This window comes from Phaseolus vulgaris, chromosome 8 (genome assembly GCF_000499845.2).
Source record: "Phaseolus vulgaris cultivar G19833 chromosome 8, P. vulgaris v2.0, whole genome shotgun sequence".
NCBI classification, from domain to species: domain Eukaryota; kingdom Viridiplantae; phylum Streptophyta; class Magnoliopsida; order Fabales; family Fabaceae; genus Phaseolus; species Phaseolus vulgaris.
Window position 1 is genome coordinate 32,000,460 of NC_023752.2, and position 13,824 is coordinate 32,014,283.

The 13,824-nt window shown below is 32.8% G+C and overlaps 1 pseudogene; it reads right to left on the reverse strand.

Moving 5' to 3' along the window:
- Nucleotides 1–866: 866 nt before the first annotated feature.
- On the reverse strand, nucleotides 867–1,374 carry LOC137824944 (uncharacterized protein At2g39795, mitochondrial-like; annotated as a pseudogene).
- Nucleotides 1,375–13,824: the final 12,450 nt, after the last annotated feature.

The window sequence follows — 13,824 nt, forward strand, 5'->3', positions numbered from 1 at the left end:
CACTACTCCACATGAGGATACTTCTACACATGCACATGAGGATACTTCTACACATGAGGACACTACTTCGCCATTCAAATCAATTCCAATCCAGTCTTTCATGGACGTACCAAGCACATTGAAATCGACTGTCACATTGTCAAAGAAAAAATTACTGTGGGGCTTCTCAAATTACTTCCAATTTCGTCTTCACTACAAATTGTCGACATCTTCACATAGACTTTTGCTTCAACTCTTTTTATTAAACTCAAATCCAAGCTGGGAATGAAAAACATTTACTTCGAGCTTGAGGGGGCCAGGGTTGTTACTTTCTGTTTATTTCTTTTTATTTTTGGCCTATGCTTTCTGTTTTATATATACACTTTTGTAATTACAAACAGAGAATAGTACATACTCCTTTCTTTCTATTCCCGTTGACCATCTTTCTGTTCTTCTTTTCTCTTAGTGTTCATCTAGCCTTTTTGCTTTCTTTGCTTTATGTTACAGTGATTGAATCTGAGCGCCCTGTTCTTTGCTAAGGGAACGTTTCATTGGTCATCTTCATAGTGCTTCTTCACTATAGATTGGGTTGGAGCAATCACACGTTCCACCATTTTCCTCAAGGCGCTTCTCCATCACTGTCTTGGCTCAACCATATTAGTTGAGATCAATCAATTTTTAAATTCGTGTGTGAAACTAGATATTTATGATTGATTTAATAGAGACCTCAAAATAGGTCACACGATAAATCTAACAAATTATTGTTAGTATAAACTCTAAATAACTCTCATATCATTTTAAAAATATATATTTTAAGTTTAATTCAATCTTATAAAACTGGTCATTTATAAAAAAAAATCTTTTAAAATTATTTATTTTTTCACAAATCATATCTCAACGAAGTTTTATAGTTTCTTTAACCACATTAAATATTCCTTGTGGTCTTTAGGAAGCATGTATTCCAGCAAGAAGTTGGTTGTGGTGGACTTGATCCCTCTGATCTTGAGATACCTGTGAAAAGCCTTTTGCAGGTTTTCATCCAAATCAATGAAGCCAACTGAACTTCGGATTTCTTCGACTGCTTTATTGACAAGCTATCAATGGAAATCTCATCGAGAAAGCAGTCACGACAAATTCCATAGACACTCCATTTCCTTTTGAAAACAATCAGAGCTGAAGGAATGCTAGATTCACTTTCATTCTTCTCACTATTTTTATTATCCTCATTAATTTTTTCAGGTGCTATATTAGGATGTCAACTTGAACTCTGATAGTTTCATCCCCAAATTGTCCTTTTAGGTGTATGGTTCTTTCTCCAGGCGTGTCCTCAATCTCAAAAGGAAAATCATCTGGGATATCAACCTGGTGCTGAGCATGATCTACCCAATTGATCATCTATAAAAAAAAAATGCCTATTAGTTACTAGTGACCACAATTTCATTAAGCATCACTTTAGAGGTGGATGAAGATAAATTTGTTTGTAATTATATATTTCTCTTATCTTTAATTTAATATTTTTTTTTGTGAGGTGTTCGTTCCTCACTTAATTTTTTCTAGGTAAAAACCTTTTATCTATATTTTTTTCCCAAACATATCGACACAGTATTTTAAAATTGATTATGAAATATTATATTTAATATTAATATTACAATATATTTAATAAAATATTCCACATAGCAGTTTGAAACAAAGTTCTAAAATTTCATTATATTCAATATAAATATAATACCTTTATTTCATATTTTTCTTTAATGACAAGAATATCTATTAAAACTCGCAATTCAAGTTCTTCCTTATGACGCTATAAAAACAGAAAAAGCTACTTGTGTTGATGATGAAATTAAATATCTTAAACCCATGGTTCAAGATTTCAGTAGTTCCATTGATTTTTCACAGGAGTTTCCCGACACTATAAACTAGTATTGAACAGTGAAGACCAACTTGGTCTGGCTTTTAGTCTTGTCACTGCAGATTAGGCTTAAATAAGAAAAAAAAAATATTGACTAAAGTTTGAAAATTTTAAAAATTAGTTTTAAATGAAAATGGTTTTTCAGAAATAAAATACTACATGAAAATTGATATTTACTATATATCAGACAAAACCTGATGTTAATAAATAAAAAAACGACATTTAGTGTCGTATAAGTGTTATAAAAGACTTAAAAATCATGTTAATTTATTAGCATTGTTTTTTTTTTTTTTGGTAGTTTTAGTTAAACCGACTCTATATCGACAACGTCGGTTAATTTGATTTTCTACATCAAAGTCGGGGTTGTTCATGTGGTGGAGCACATTTATTTTAATTTTGTGAAGAAGTTATCATTCATGATTTTGGCTCTTTCATCAGACGGTGCACCAGGTCGCTTCCAATGAAATCGATACCTTTGATGAGTAAGATCCACTTTATGCTTCCTACTCTTAACTCCTACTAGAGGGACCTTTCCTTTCTCCTCATGGGTTCTTTCAGTAACAGACATGAATTAAAAACGAAGAACATGTGTTTCAGACGTGAATAACTGACAATATCAAATCTATAACATTAATTAAGATCGGTTAAACTTTGAGATTGTCACCGATTATATTCTTATAAATTGACTTCAAGAAAATAAGGAACTCCACCTGTAAAATATACTCTAACGCTCAAGTCAGTAAGAACTTAAAAATATAGTAAGTATAGTTTAAAATATAAGTTGAAATTACTTCCTGTATTTTGTAATGTGAGTGGTTTTCTTTCCCTTATACTAGAATAATGTTTTCCCCCTTCTTCTTGCATTTGGTCTTATTATTTACTTAATTTAATAATAAATATTGTCTTCTATTTAAGGTTAATTATCTAAGATCCCTTGATACGACATTAATGTATTTAAATATAAATATTGATAGACGATTTATTTATACACAACATCGAAATTGATCCATGATGCTATAACCCTTAAGCATAAGCTGATGAGAGTAAAACTAAGTTTAACCTGGCAATTTCCAACCGAACCACCTATCTCAATCAAACTTCATCCGTGATATTACAACATACAACATGAAGAAGAAAGTGGGATTGCCACGCCACGAGGAAGAAAATGGCACACTCCACAACATGTGACAAATCCGATTCATCAATTTTAACAAATACTTGGACACATATTGAATTCAAGGTGTGACGGGTGGGTTCTCGTAGGTTATGTGAATAAACTTAGAGGTGGGATGGTAGATAATTCTGAAGCATGTAATATGACTTTATAATTGTGACAACATGCATGCCAAAATTAGTGTTTATAAGTCTTAGACTAAAACTTATCTATGGTTCATATTATCTATAGTTCATATATTTAGTCATGGAAACATATAAATGATAAGACTAGTGTTAACTGACGTAAACTAAAATGAATATTATTTTTTTTTTGTAGTGCTGACTATATTAATATTAGAAATATTAATATTAGAAATATAACTGAGAAATGGTAATATTAAAAGGATTGTAACTCATATTAGAGAGATTAAAATCCTTAAAAATGCAAATAGTCTTCAAATAAATGCTCAAATAATTTTCTGTCAATTATTCAATCAAAACATAATCAAATATTTATGAAATCAACATATGATTGATCAAGTATGCAAGAAGTTCAATTCAATTGTACAATGAGACTTGTTGGTTTTTCTAATGCATCAAATTTTGATTGTCTACCCTTATTACTCTTAGACTATCTAAATGCTCATATAACCTAGATCGTCTAATACATAATTTTTCACACACATAAAATAATTGCAAATTAATAACATGCACCACGAAATATGAGGTTTCCAAAAATGTATCATACATATAAATATGATTAACTAGGCAGATGTCTAATGCATACAAGATTAGATTGTCTAATACATAAATGTTCTTAGACTGTTTAAATGAACAACATAAACTTAGACAGTCTAATGCATATAAAATGAGATTGTGTGATGCAAACCCGATCTTAAATCTTTGCTTGTTTTGGAGTTTGAAATGTTGTGTGGATTCAATGGAGGCAATGTGGAAGCTAGATGAAGATAGAATTCAGATTAAAAAGATGAATTTGATTTGTGGAAGTAGAGGTTTAGAAGAGGTGAGACCAACTTCTAAAGAGTCCTAGGGTAGTCACACAAATTGGTGCTAATATAGAATGAACTTGAGTTAAGTGAGACAATATTTTGGCATAAATTTCTTACTCAATTCAAGTTGAATTTACAAGAGGCTGAAGACACTTATTTATAATGCTAAGGGAAGCCAAAGTGTAGATTTTAACCCTAAAAACTCTTCACTCTCATGGTGACAAATAACTTCCTTTCATTGGAGCAAATCCTCTCAAATTAGAGGTTTATGTCTTCTTCATTGGTGAAAAATTCTCTCCATTTAGGAGATGACATGTGAACCTTCATGCCTTCCTTATCAATGCTCAGTTGGACTCCTCAAGCTTCCTATGTCATGCTTACTATTTACACCTTGCTCTACTAGACTCAATACATGGTCCATGAAAATTAGCTAAAAGACAAGTCGAAATAAACGTACACTACTATCTACAAATTTTCAATGCTAGAGAAAAATAAAAGGACTCTTCCAAAATGTGGTGGTTAGATGGTCCTCCATCTGACCCTCCCTCTTGAGAAGGATTTTTCCTCATATCTGCATTGTGGGTTCCGGATAACAAGCTTATTATTGCCTGAATTTTATGTTTTTCCACTAGGATCAAACACCCATCTGAAATAAATACCAAAGAAATGAAGTCGTATATACATAAAAAGTTCAAGTAGAATAAAGTTCTTCAAGACATAATTAAGCAATTTTTTTACTTCTAAAGGTACTTCTTATTAAAAGGACAAAAATTCATGTTCTTATTAGCAATTTTGGTTTTATTTATTTGTTTTTTTGTCCTTTGTGGTTTCAATATTTCTTGAAAGTTTTAGTTTCTTTGGATTCTCCAAGATAAGTGTGGAGGGTCGCCACTTGAAGAGCTCTCAACTCTAACAAAATAAGACCTAAGCTAAAAGAACACAAGCCTCACACAATTTATGTAGAGTTTTCCTTCTATATAAAAAATCAACTTGAAAATACATGGAGTAAGGCAGCCTATTTATAGGAATGGGTGCCTTGGAAAACAAGATGAGAAATTATAGGATGGTAAATGTGTGAGGGGTTGCCTTTAGGGTTTGACTAAGTCAAAACTGCACCCTAGGCTTGTTCTTCTAGAAGCTAGGCCAACTTTCATTCCTAAAGGGTAGGCACAAGCTAAAATGATAAGTACACCACCTATCATGCTAAAGGAACCTATTCTAGCTTATCTTGCTATTTGGACCCCTAAACTAAGTCCAAATTATTTACAACATGTTTTATTTTTAAGAAGACAAAAGAAAGAACATTTGGGGTTCTGGTCTATACCCACTTTTTCTGGTGAGGTCCGCTAGATCTTTGGTGGGGTCTTGACTTGATTGTTGAGATGATTGCTCATAGTGTGAATGGTCTCTTGAGGCCTTGGTCATCTCCTTGTTTACTTTGATTGTATCACTTTCAAAGATCTTGCCAAGGTTGATGAGGTGATTCACTATGTGGGTGAATCTTTTCTGCATATCCAAGATGGTTTCCTCTTTAAGCCTTCTGAACATTTTATATTCTTAGAGCAAGGCATGCTTCCTTGCCCTCTTCACGTCAGTTGTGCTTTCATGGGTAACCTCCAAGATGTCCCACATTTCCTTTGCAAATGCATATTGTTAGACCCAGAAAAACTCATCAAAATTCAAAGCGAAAATAATGATGTTTTTGGCAATGCAATCATATTGAGCTCTTTTACTTTCACTCTTAGTCCATTGGGACAAAGGTTTTTCATTGAAAACATCTTCTTTTTCAAACTTAGGTACAAAAGGGTCATTTACAATAGCATCCCAGATTCCTCTATCAATTTATTCAACAAAATTTTTCATTCTAACCTTCCAAAATTGATATTTCGGTCTAGAAAACAAAGGTGGCATGTTTATAGAAGCACCCTCCCCAAACGGTAGTTTTTTAGCCATTTTAGAAAAAGTTTTAGCATAGAAACTTGAGTAACTTTCAAGAACTCAACTCCTGATGCCAAATTTTAGAATTAGAAAGGCCTAAACAAGAGGGGGGTGACATGTTTTCACAAGATTTTTGCAAGGTTTGAAGGTAGAGTGAAATGTTCTGAAAAATCAACCAATTGATTTTCTGTTCAACTCAATAAAATTTATGTTTTAAGGTTATTTCCAGAAAATCAACCTATTGTTTTCACGAAACAATCAGTTGTTTATACCAATAGAATATGAAATCAAGTTAAAACAGATTAGGACAGTAAAGATAGAGAGAACACAAGATGTTTATATTGGTTCACTCTTAACCAAGAGCTATATCCAGTTCCACTGAGTATTCACTATGTAATCAACCCTAGATTACAAAACACACACCAAGAGTGATGATCTTGAACCCCTCAAGAACACACACCATATTTTGGCAAAACAACAGTTTCTAGAAAAACGTTTCTGAAACTGCCCTACACATGAACACACAGAAATACAATGTTCAAGGAAGAAAATAATAGAATACACTTGGTATACAAAGCTTAAGTTCAGAAGAACAAATCCCAATACTATTCCAAACACTTGAGATGATGATCCAAAGCTTTTGAAATTTTGAACATCGTTTTTGATAATCTCTTTTTCTTAGTTAAAACAAAGGAGCATTAACCAACCTTTTTATAACCTCAATCAAGTGGTCAAAGCAGTTAAATCAAAAACCAAAAGCACTTGGAATCATTTAAAACAGTTTAAAACACTCAACAAAATTTTGTTATGAAAACAACCAGTTGTTTTCCAAATCAATAAGTTGTTTTACACTTAACAGTTGTTTTAAAAACCACTAAGTGTCAAGCAACAGGTTGATTTGACATTTCAACATGTTGAAATTGTTAGAATAGATGGCTTAAACAAGAGAGAGGTGAATTGTTTGTCAAAGATTTTCTAAAAACTTAATTAAGAATAAACCTTTATCAAACAATCACAGATAAGAACTCAAGGAAAGCAATCAAACAATGATACAAAAACTATTACAAAATTTTAACCGATTGAAATTACGTTTTAATCGGTAGTTTATACTAGCAGTAGAAACATAATTAACACAAATAGTTATAAGGAGTTTAAAGAAAGAGAGATTAACACAACAGGTTTATACTGGTTCACTCAACCTTGAGCTACATCCAGTTCTCAAAAACAACCTATGAGTTCCACTAGTAATCAAATCCAAATTACACACACACCACAAAGAGGTGACCTTGATAACCACAAGACCCACTCACCCTCTTTGCAACACTACACACCTCAAGTCAGAACACCCTCTGACTTTGCAGGAGTTCAAAACACACTTACAGTTAATGAAAGTACAATTACAAGATCAAAGTAAGGATAAAAAACACCTAAGTTTGCACAATACAGGAAGTCCTATGATCAAATCTTGTGTCAGTGCAAAGCTTAAAAGCAATCTTGCAAAACCTTTCAAAAACAAATCTCAATCTCTATTTCAAACTGTGTAAAACTTGTTATTTTGTGTTGAAAGAAATGTTATATTTATAGAATTGAAATCTAGTTGTTTAAGGCAGCATTAATAAGCTAAACCAGTTTTGATCACATTCAAAACAATTAAAACAGGTTTTCAAAAAATTGTTATGAAAACACACATTTAACCAGTTGAAACCACGATTTAACCAGTTGAATGGATTACATAACCAATTCAAAAAACAGTTTCAAAACCTTTAAGCCAGCTAAGTGACAAATAATCGATTATATCGACAAATCAACCAGTTGTTTTCCCTTTGTTTGGAAAACACTTTGTTTCTTTAAAACAGATTGGTTAAACTTTGTGCAAGGATTAAGAACTGATTTTAAAATAGATTCTAAACATCGTAATCTAAACCCAAACAAAAAGCAACACAACATCAAGCTTTAACTTGGATTTGAAACATCAAAGCTCCCATACTCAACAATCTCCCCCTATTTGATGGAGACAAATCCTTGGGATGCTTGTTGGAATGCTTTTGTTTAGAATCTGTACAACCTGCATTCATGGACAAACATAGAAACACATGGTAATTTATTCCAATCAAATAAGCACCAGAAACCAGTTCTCACTGGGTGATTTCCAAAGAGGAACATCAGCCAAATCAGATGAGAAACCAACAAACATACACAGGTGCAAACACGGATAAACAATTAGTTATTTCGTAGGAATAACCGGTTGAAATTTTGTATCAGAGTTTTCAACAGTTTAAAAATTTCAAATTTAAACCAGTTAAGCAGTTATAGCAGCAATGTTCAAAGCAGAAATAAAAGCAGTTAATAAGAACATTACATAAACAATTTCTCCCCCTATTTGTCTCATCAAATAGACAAAAAGAAGGATTAAAACAACATAAAGAGAAAACAATTGTTCAGAAACTTAAAACAAAAAATTAAAAGGAGGGATTGTTCTCCCTTTCAAATTGTGGTTCCATAATCTGATTCTGAACGTCTTCAATTTGTTCATCCAAAGTTGCAAAACGTGAATCCATATGATTGAATCTTGATTCACACAAGTCATAGAGATTCCTTTGATTCTCAGCAAAGGTGTCCATACGGTTGATCATCAATCTTTCAAAATGAGACATTGTGGTCATCCTTTCTCCCATGTAAGCATCATTGTGACCAACCTCTTGAGCCTCAACAACAGGTTCATCTCGTGTTGCTGCTTCTTTAGGTTCATCACTCTGATTTGTTCCACTTGGGCAAGCTTGATCACCATCCTTGCTCACCCATCTCCCACCAAATTTTGTAAGCCCCATTTTGCTTAGGGATCCACTGTTAATCTCACTTGAGGGCTTGATAATTTCAGCTAGCTCCCCTTCTATATCTACTTCAAAATGATGAAGAAATTTAGAGATTAAAATAGCATAGGGATAGTGGAAATCACATAACCTCATGGACTTTTGCATATGCTCTTTGATGGTGTGGATCCAATTGATCTTCGCTTTGTTCATGATGCAATAGATCAACAGTAGATCTTCTTCAAGAAGAATGGAGTGATTGCTCCCCCTTGGTGTGATAATCCATGATACTATGAAGGCTGTGAGCCTTTCATCAAGCTTTAACCCTCCAACTGAAAAATTTCTCACTTTGGAGAGGGGATTCTTGAGACAACCTTTGTAGAACTGTATTTTGTTGAATTCTTCAACAATTCCAAGGTTTCCTCTGTTGATTCTCAGTCCAAAGGATTTTAATCCAGCCACAACAGCCAATACACCATTTGTGATGACCATATCTACACCTTTCACATGAGAAACAAGTGAGTCACCATTGAATTGAAGATTAGTGTAAAATACCTTCACCAAATCTCGATAAATGTTTCCAGTGAGTTCAAAGAAACGTTTCAGCCTTTGTTCCTTGAGTAGGATCTTCACACTATTCAGATTTTGTTGTTTCATCCATGCAAAAGAGACAAGCTTGGGTGTATTGACACTCTTCCTACTAGTTTCATGTATGTATTGGTTAATCAATTTTCTGGGTCTCTAGAGAACCAGCCTTCAAGCTTTCCGCCACTCCTAACAGCCCTGGTTTTCATTCTTTTAGCAGATGGAGGAGTTCCAGCCAATGCTTAAAGCATAGAGGAATTCTTGCACACTGCAAAGAAGGCTTTAGAGGAAAAAAGAATAGCAAAGGTTGTTTTGTGTGAAAAATAGTAGCTATTTGCAATCTTTATATAGCCATGACCTATGGTCAAAGAGGGTTGTTTTCAAAACAAAAAAATGAATCAAATCTGAACCATGAAGCTGTTTTTCTTTTCCAGTCAAACAGAAAGTACAGATACTCACATGTTGATTTGACCAAACTTTAAAAGCTACTTTAATTCCCAAGATAAGAAGAATTTGATTTATTAATAGCAGTTATAGCAGAGGAAAATTGTATTCAAACATGTAATTAATACAATATTGACCACAAATATCACTGGGTTTGAACAAAATTACAAATCAAAACTTAGAAATTAAAAACATATTTGCCTAATGCTGACAGAGAGAAAACAATTGGTTGTTTCGAAGAAACAATCGGTTGAAATTCTGCACTGATAAAAAAGTTTTGAGAAAACAGATTTTCAAACACTCATGTTGTATTCAAACATTAAGACTTACAATGTACACAAATTGCATATGGAAGAGATGAAATACAAGGTAATTACAATTTAGGCATAAAGTATAATCATTGAATTGGATTAAGGAACCAATGTTTTAACAAAGAGAAGAATAAGAACATTATCCTCAGATTACAGTTTACACAAATGTAAGCAGATCATAGAATCAGGACAGGCTTTGACTTGTACACAAATCTTCTTGAAATCCTATTCTTTCTGACCCTTCAAGTAGAGTCAAAAACCTACGAAACAGAACTTGTCAAGTCACAAGGTTTGATCCCTTAAAAAACTTGGGACCCTTTGTGTTAGACTTGTCTTTGAAACCATCAAAACATTTGGGAATCCATTTAAAGATCCCTTTAGGCACAAGAGATTTTCGAAACCTGCAGTACCTAACTGAATGACCTTTCTTCATGCAATAGAAACATGTAACAACCGGTTGAATCGACCTTTTAACCGATTGTTTTTCTGGTGCAGTTGAAAAAGGTTTTGAAATTCCATTTTCTTTGCTTTGAGGATAAAAATCTAAACCAACTTTACCAAAAACACATTTTTGAGATGCAAGAACATCTTCAAAGTTGGATTTTCCAATTGTAAGTTTGTCCAAGGTTTTCAAAAGATAGTGAATCTTTCTTTCAAGATTTTCACAGTTTTCACAAACTTTTGACTCACAACTGCAAGATGAGTTTTTATAAATTAGATCAAGGTTTTCAAAGTCTTATTTTTTTGTTTCTAACTCTTCTTCCAGAGACTTGATTCTGTTTTCCAATCAGTTATTTAGAACTTTCAACCGGTTGTGAGAAAGTGCCAACCGGTTAGCCTATTCATGAGTGTCATTGAAAGCTTCAAGCAATTGATAATATTTGTTACCTTTAAAGATGACGAACTCACACTACTGGAAATAGATTCTCTATGGCAGAGATTTGCTTCTTCATCATCAGAAGAGCTTAAGGATGAAACATCATTGTCATCTCATGCCACATAAGCCTTTTTAGCTTTCCCCCTTTTCCCCTTTTCTCATTTTTGAAATCTGTTTTTCTTTGACTTCACTGTTGGGGCATTCTGCCTTGATATGACTTTGTTCATCACAACCATAATAAGTGTATTTGTTAATATTAAAATCATTGGTTTTTTTGGAACCATACCTCTTTGAAGATGGACTTTTCTTCATCAAGAACTTGCTGAATTTTCTTGACAACAAACTCATGGTGTCTTCATCACTTCCACTTGAGTCTTGTTGCTGTTTGCAAGCTTTGAGTGTTATACCCTTGTGGTGTTTGTCCTCACTTTCTTGAACGACAAGCTATTCATTTCAAGCTCGTGTTCCCTAAGCTTACCAAACAATGATGCAACAATCATTGATGTTAAATCTTTCGATTCAAAGATGGCAGTGACCTTTGGTTGCCATGTTCTATCAAGACATTTCAGTATCTTGATGTTCAACTCCTCCTTGTCAAAAGTCTTACCAAGACTCATCAAGTGATTCACTATGTGAGAGAACCTCTTCTGCACATCACAAATGGTTTCTCCCTTTTGCATTCTAAAGAGTTCATATTCTTGAATAAGCACTACAAGAAAAACGCAAATTATATACGGATTCGAAACCAGGTTCCTTCAGAGATTAAAGAAAATTTAACCACTACCATAAACAAATTCTTTAGTATTATTATGATTTTTATTATACTTATTGTTAATAATAATATTAATAATATTAACAATATTAACAATATTAAAAATATTAAAAATATTAAAAATATTAAAAATATTAAAAATATTAAAAATATTAAAAATATTAACAATATTAACAATATTAACAATATTAATAATATTAATATTAATAATATGAATATAATATTATTAATATTAATAATATGAATATAATATTATTAATATGAATATAATATTGATAATATGAATATAATATTAATAATATGAATATAATTTATATTACTATTATTATTAATATAATTATTAATAATAATAATATGTATAAATTATATTAATAATAATAAGTATAATAAAAATGATAATATGATCAAAGAACTTGTCTGGTCTAGTGGTTAATGCTTCTTTGGTCACTGAAAGGAATTAAGTGACAAACTTTAACTTGGATTTGAAACATCAAAGTTCCCATACTCAACAGAAATATCACAACCTTTTAAAAAACACATCTTTTCAAAAAGATAACGATTCAAATGAACATGAATTATCTTAAGGACTGAATTAACAAGTCAAAAACTACTTGACAACACACACCCAGTAACAAGGACTTCAAGCTTTCCTCATGAATTTGGAGACATTTTCAACATTGTTCATGTTGCTTGGTTTCTCATGGTACTCAAGCTACAAGCCAATAATGGAGAACTTGGTGCCAATAATGGAGAGCTTGATGGACCAAGTGATTTGGGTGTTGATGGTTTCTCCACTGCTGCTTGTGCTAGTTGTGCACTTCCTTCCAACTATGGAGGAGGTGGAGGGTTCTTGTCTTCTCTGGTTCTTTTGGCAGAGAGAAAGTCACTACATAGAGCAAGTGGAACTCCTTGGGATGTTGGGTTAGTTCTTGTTCTTCTTCTCTTTGTAGGACATTATAGTTAGTATGTTAGAATATATGATTAAGATCTTGATGAGGTTTCCAAGGAGCGACAACATTTGTTGGGGCAACTTTTTGCATGGGCACATTAAGTGAACCTTTTCTTCTTCTCTTTGCATGACATTCTCGCCTTCAATCTTACTGTACTGCCTTAGCCTAGTAGAGATCATTTGAATCTGCACTTGGGGATCTAATTCCATTGTTGTCGTAAAGGTTCCTTCAATATTCTTTGAATATATAGTAACATTTTTGTCTATGTAGGATCATGCATAGACCTTAATCTTCAACAATTTCAATCTATCACCTACTGTGTATATTTTTTGATATATTTCCACATGAAAATATGAACATGCATATTTTTAACCAGCCACCAAAAGTGGTTATCACTGTATCCAATTTATATTTTTCAGAATTTTGTTACTGTTCTTAACGCGTGCATAATTACTTTGTCAAACTTGTGGCAATAGCAAGGAATAAAGAAAAAGATTAGATAATATACTTCTCTCGAGTCCAAAGATAGCTACAAATGTAGAAAATTAAGGGTTCATATTGTCCTAGTCCCAAAATTAGGATTTGGCCCAAAACTGTGTGATCAAAATCATCCTACACCTCTGTTTGGGCCATTGGCTAACTATTTCAGTAAATTGACGTGAGAAATTGATGCTATCATTAAATTTCACATTCTTTACACTAAATGGAATGATTCCTAGAACATTCAACTAAACCTCAATCTGTCCAATATGAAAATATCCTATTGCTTGCCCTGTGAATGGTTGTTTTTTCTTGCAGGAAGTACCTACAGAGGTACTTTAGAAGTTGGAACCATGTGAAACATCAACTCTATTTATTATTTATTGAGATCCCAATATACTCTTTCTGAATACTACACTGAAACTAAATGCTTATCTTATTTTAGTAAGCTCTCACTGATTTGATAGTCGGAGTGTGATCAACAAGTAGAGTCTCCTCTGTCCTAACATAGCTATAATCCAGTTCGACGAGAAGACGCAGAACAAAATCTAAAGGAGATAGGTTAGAAACAAAACTTTCCACTCAAGTCAATAATAATAATAAA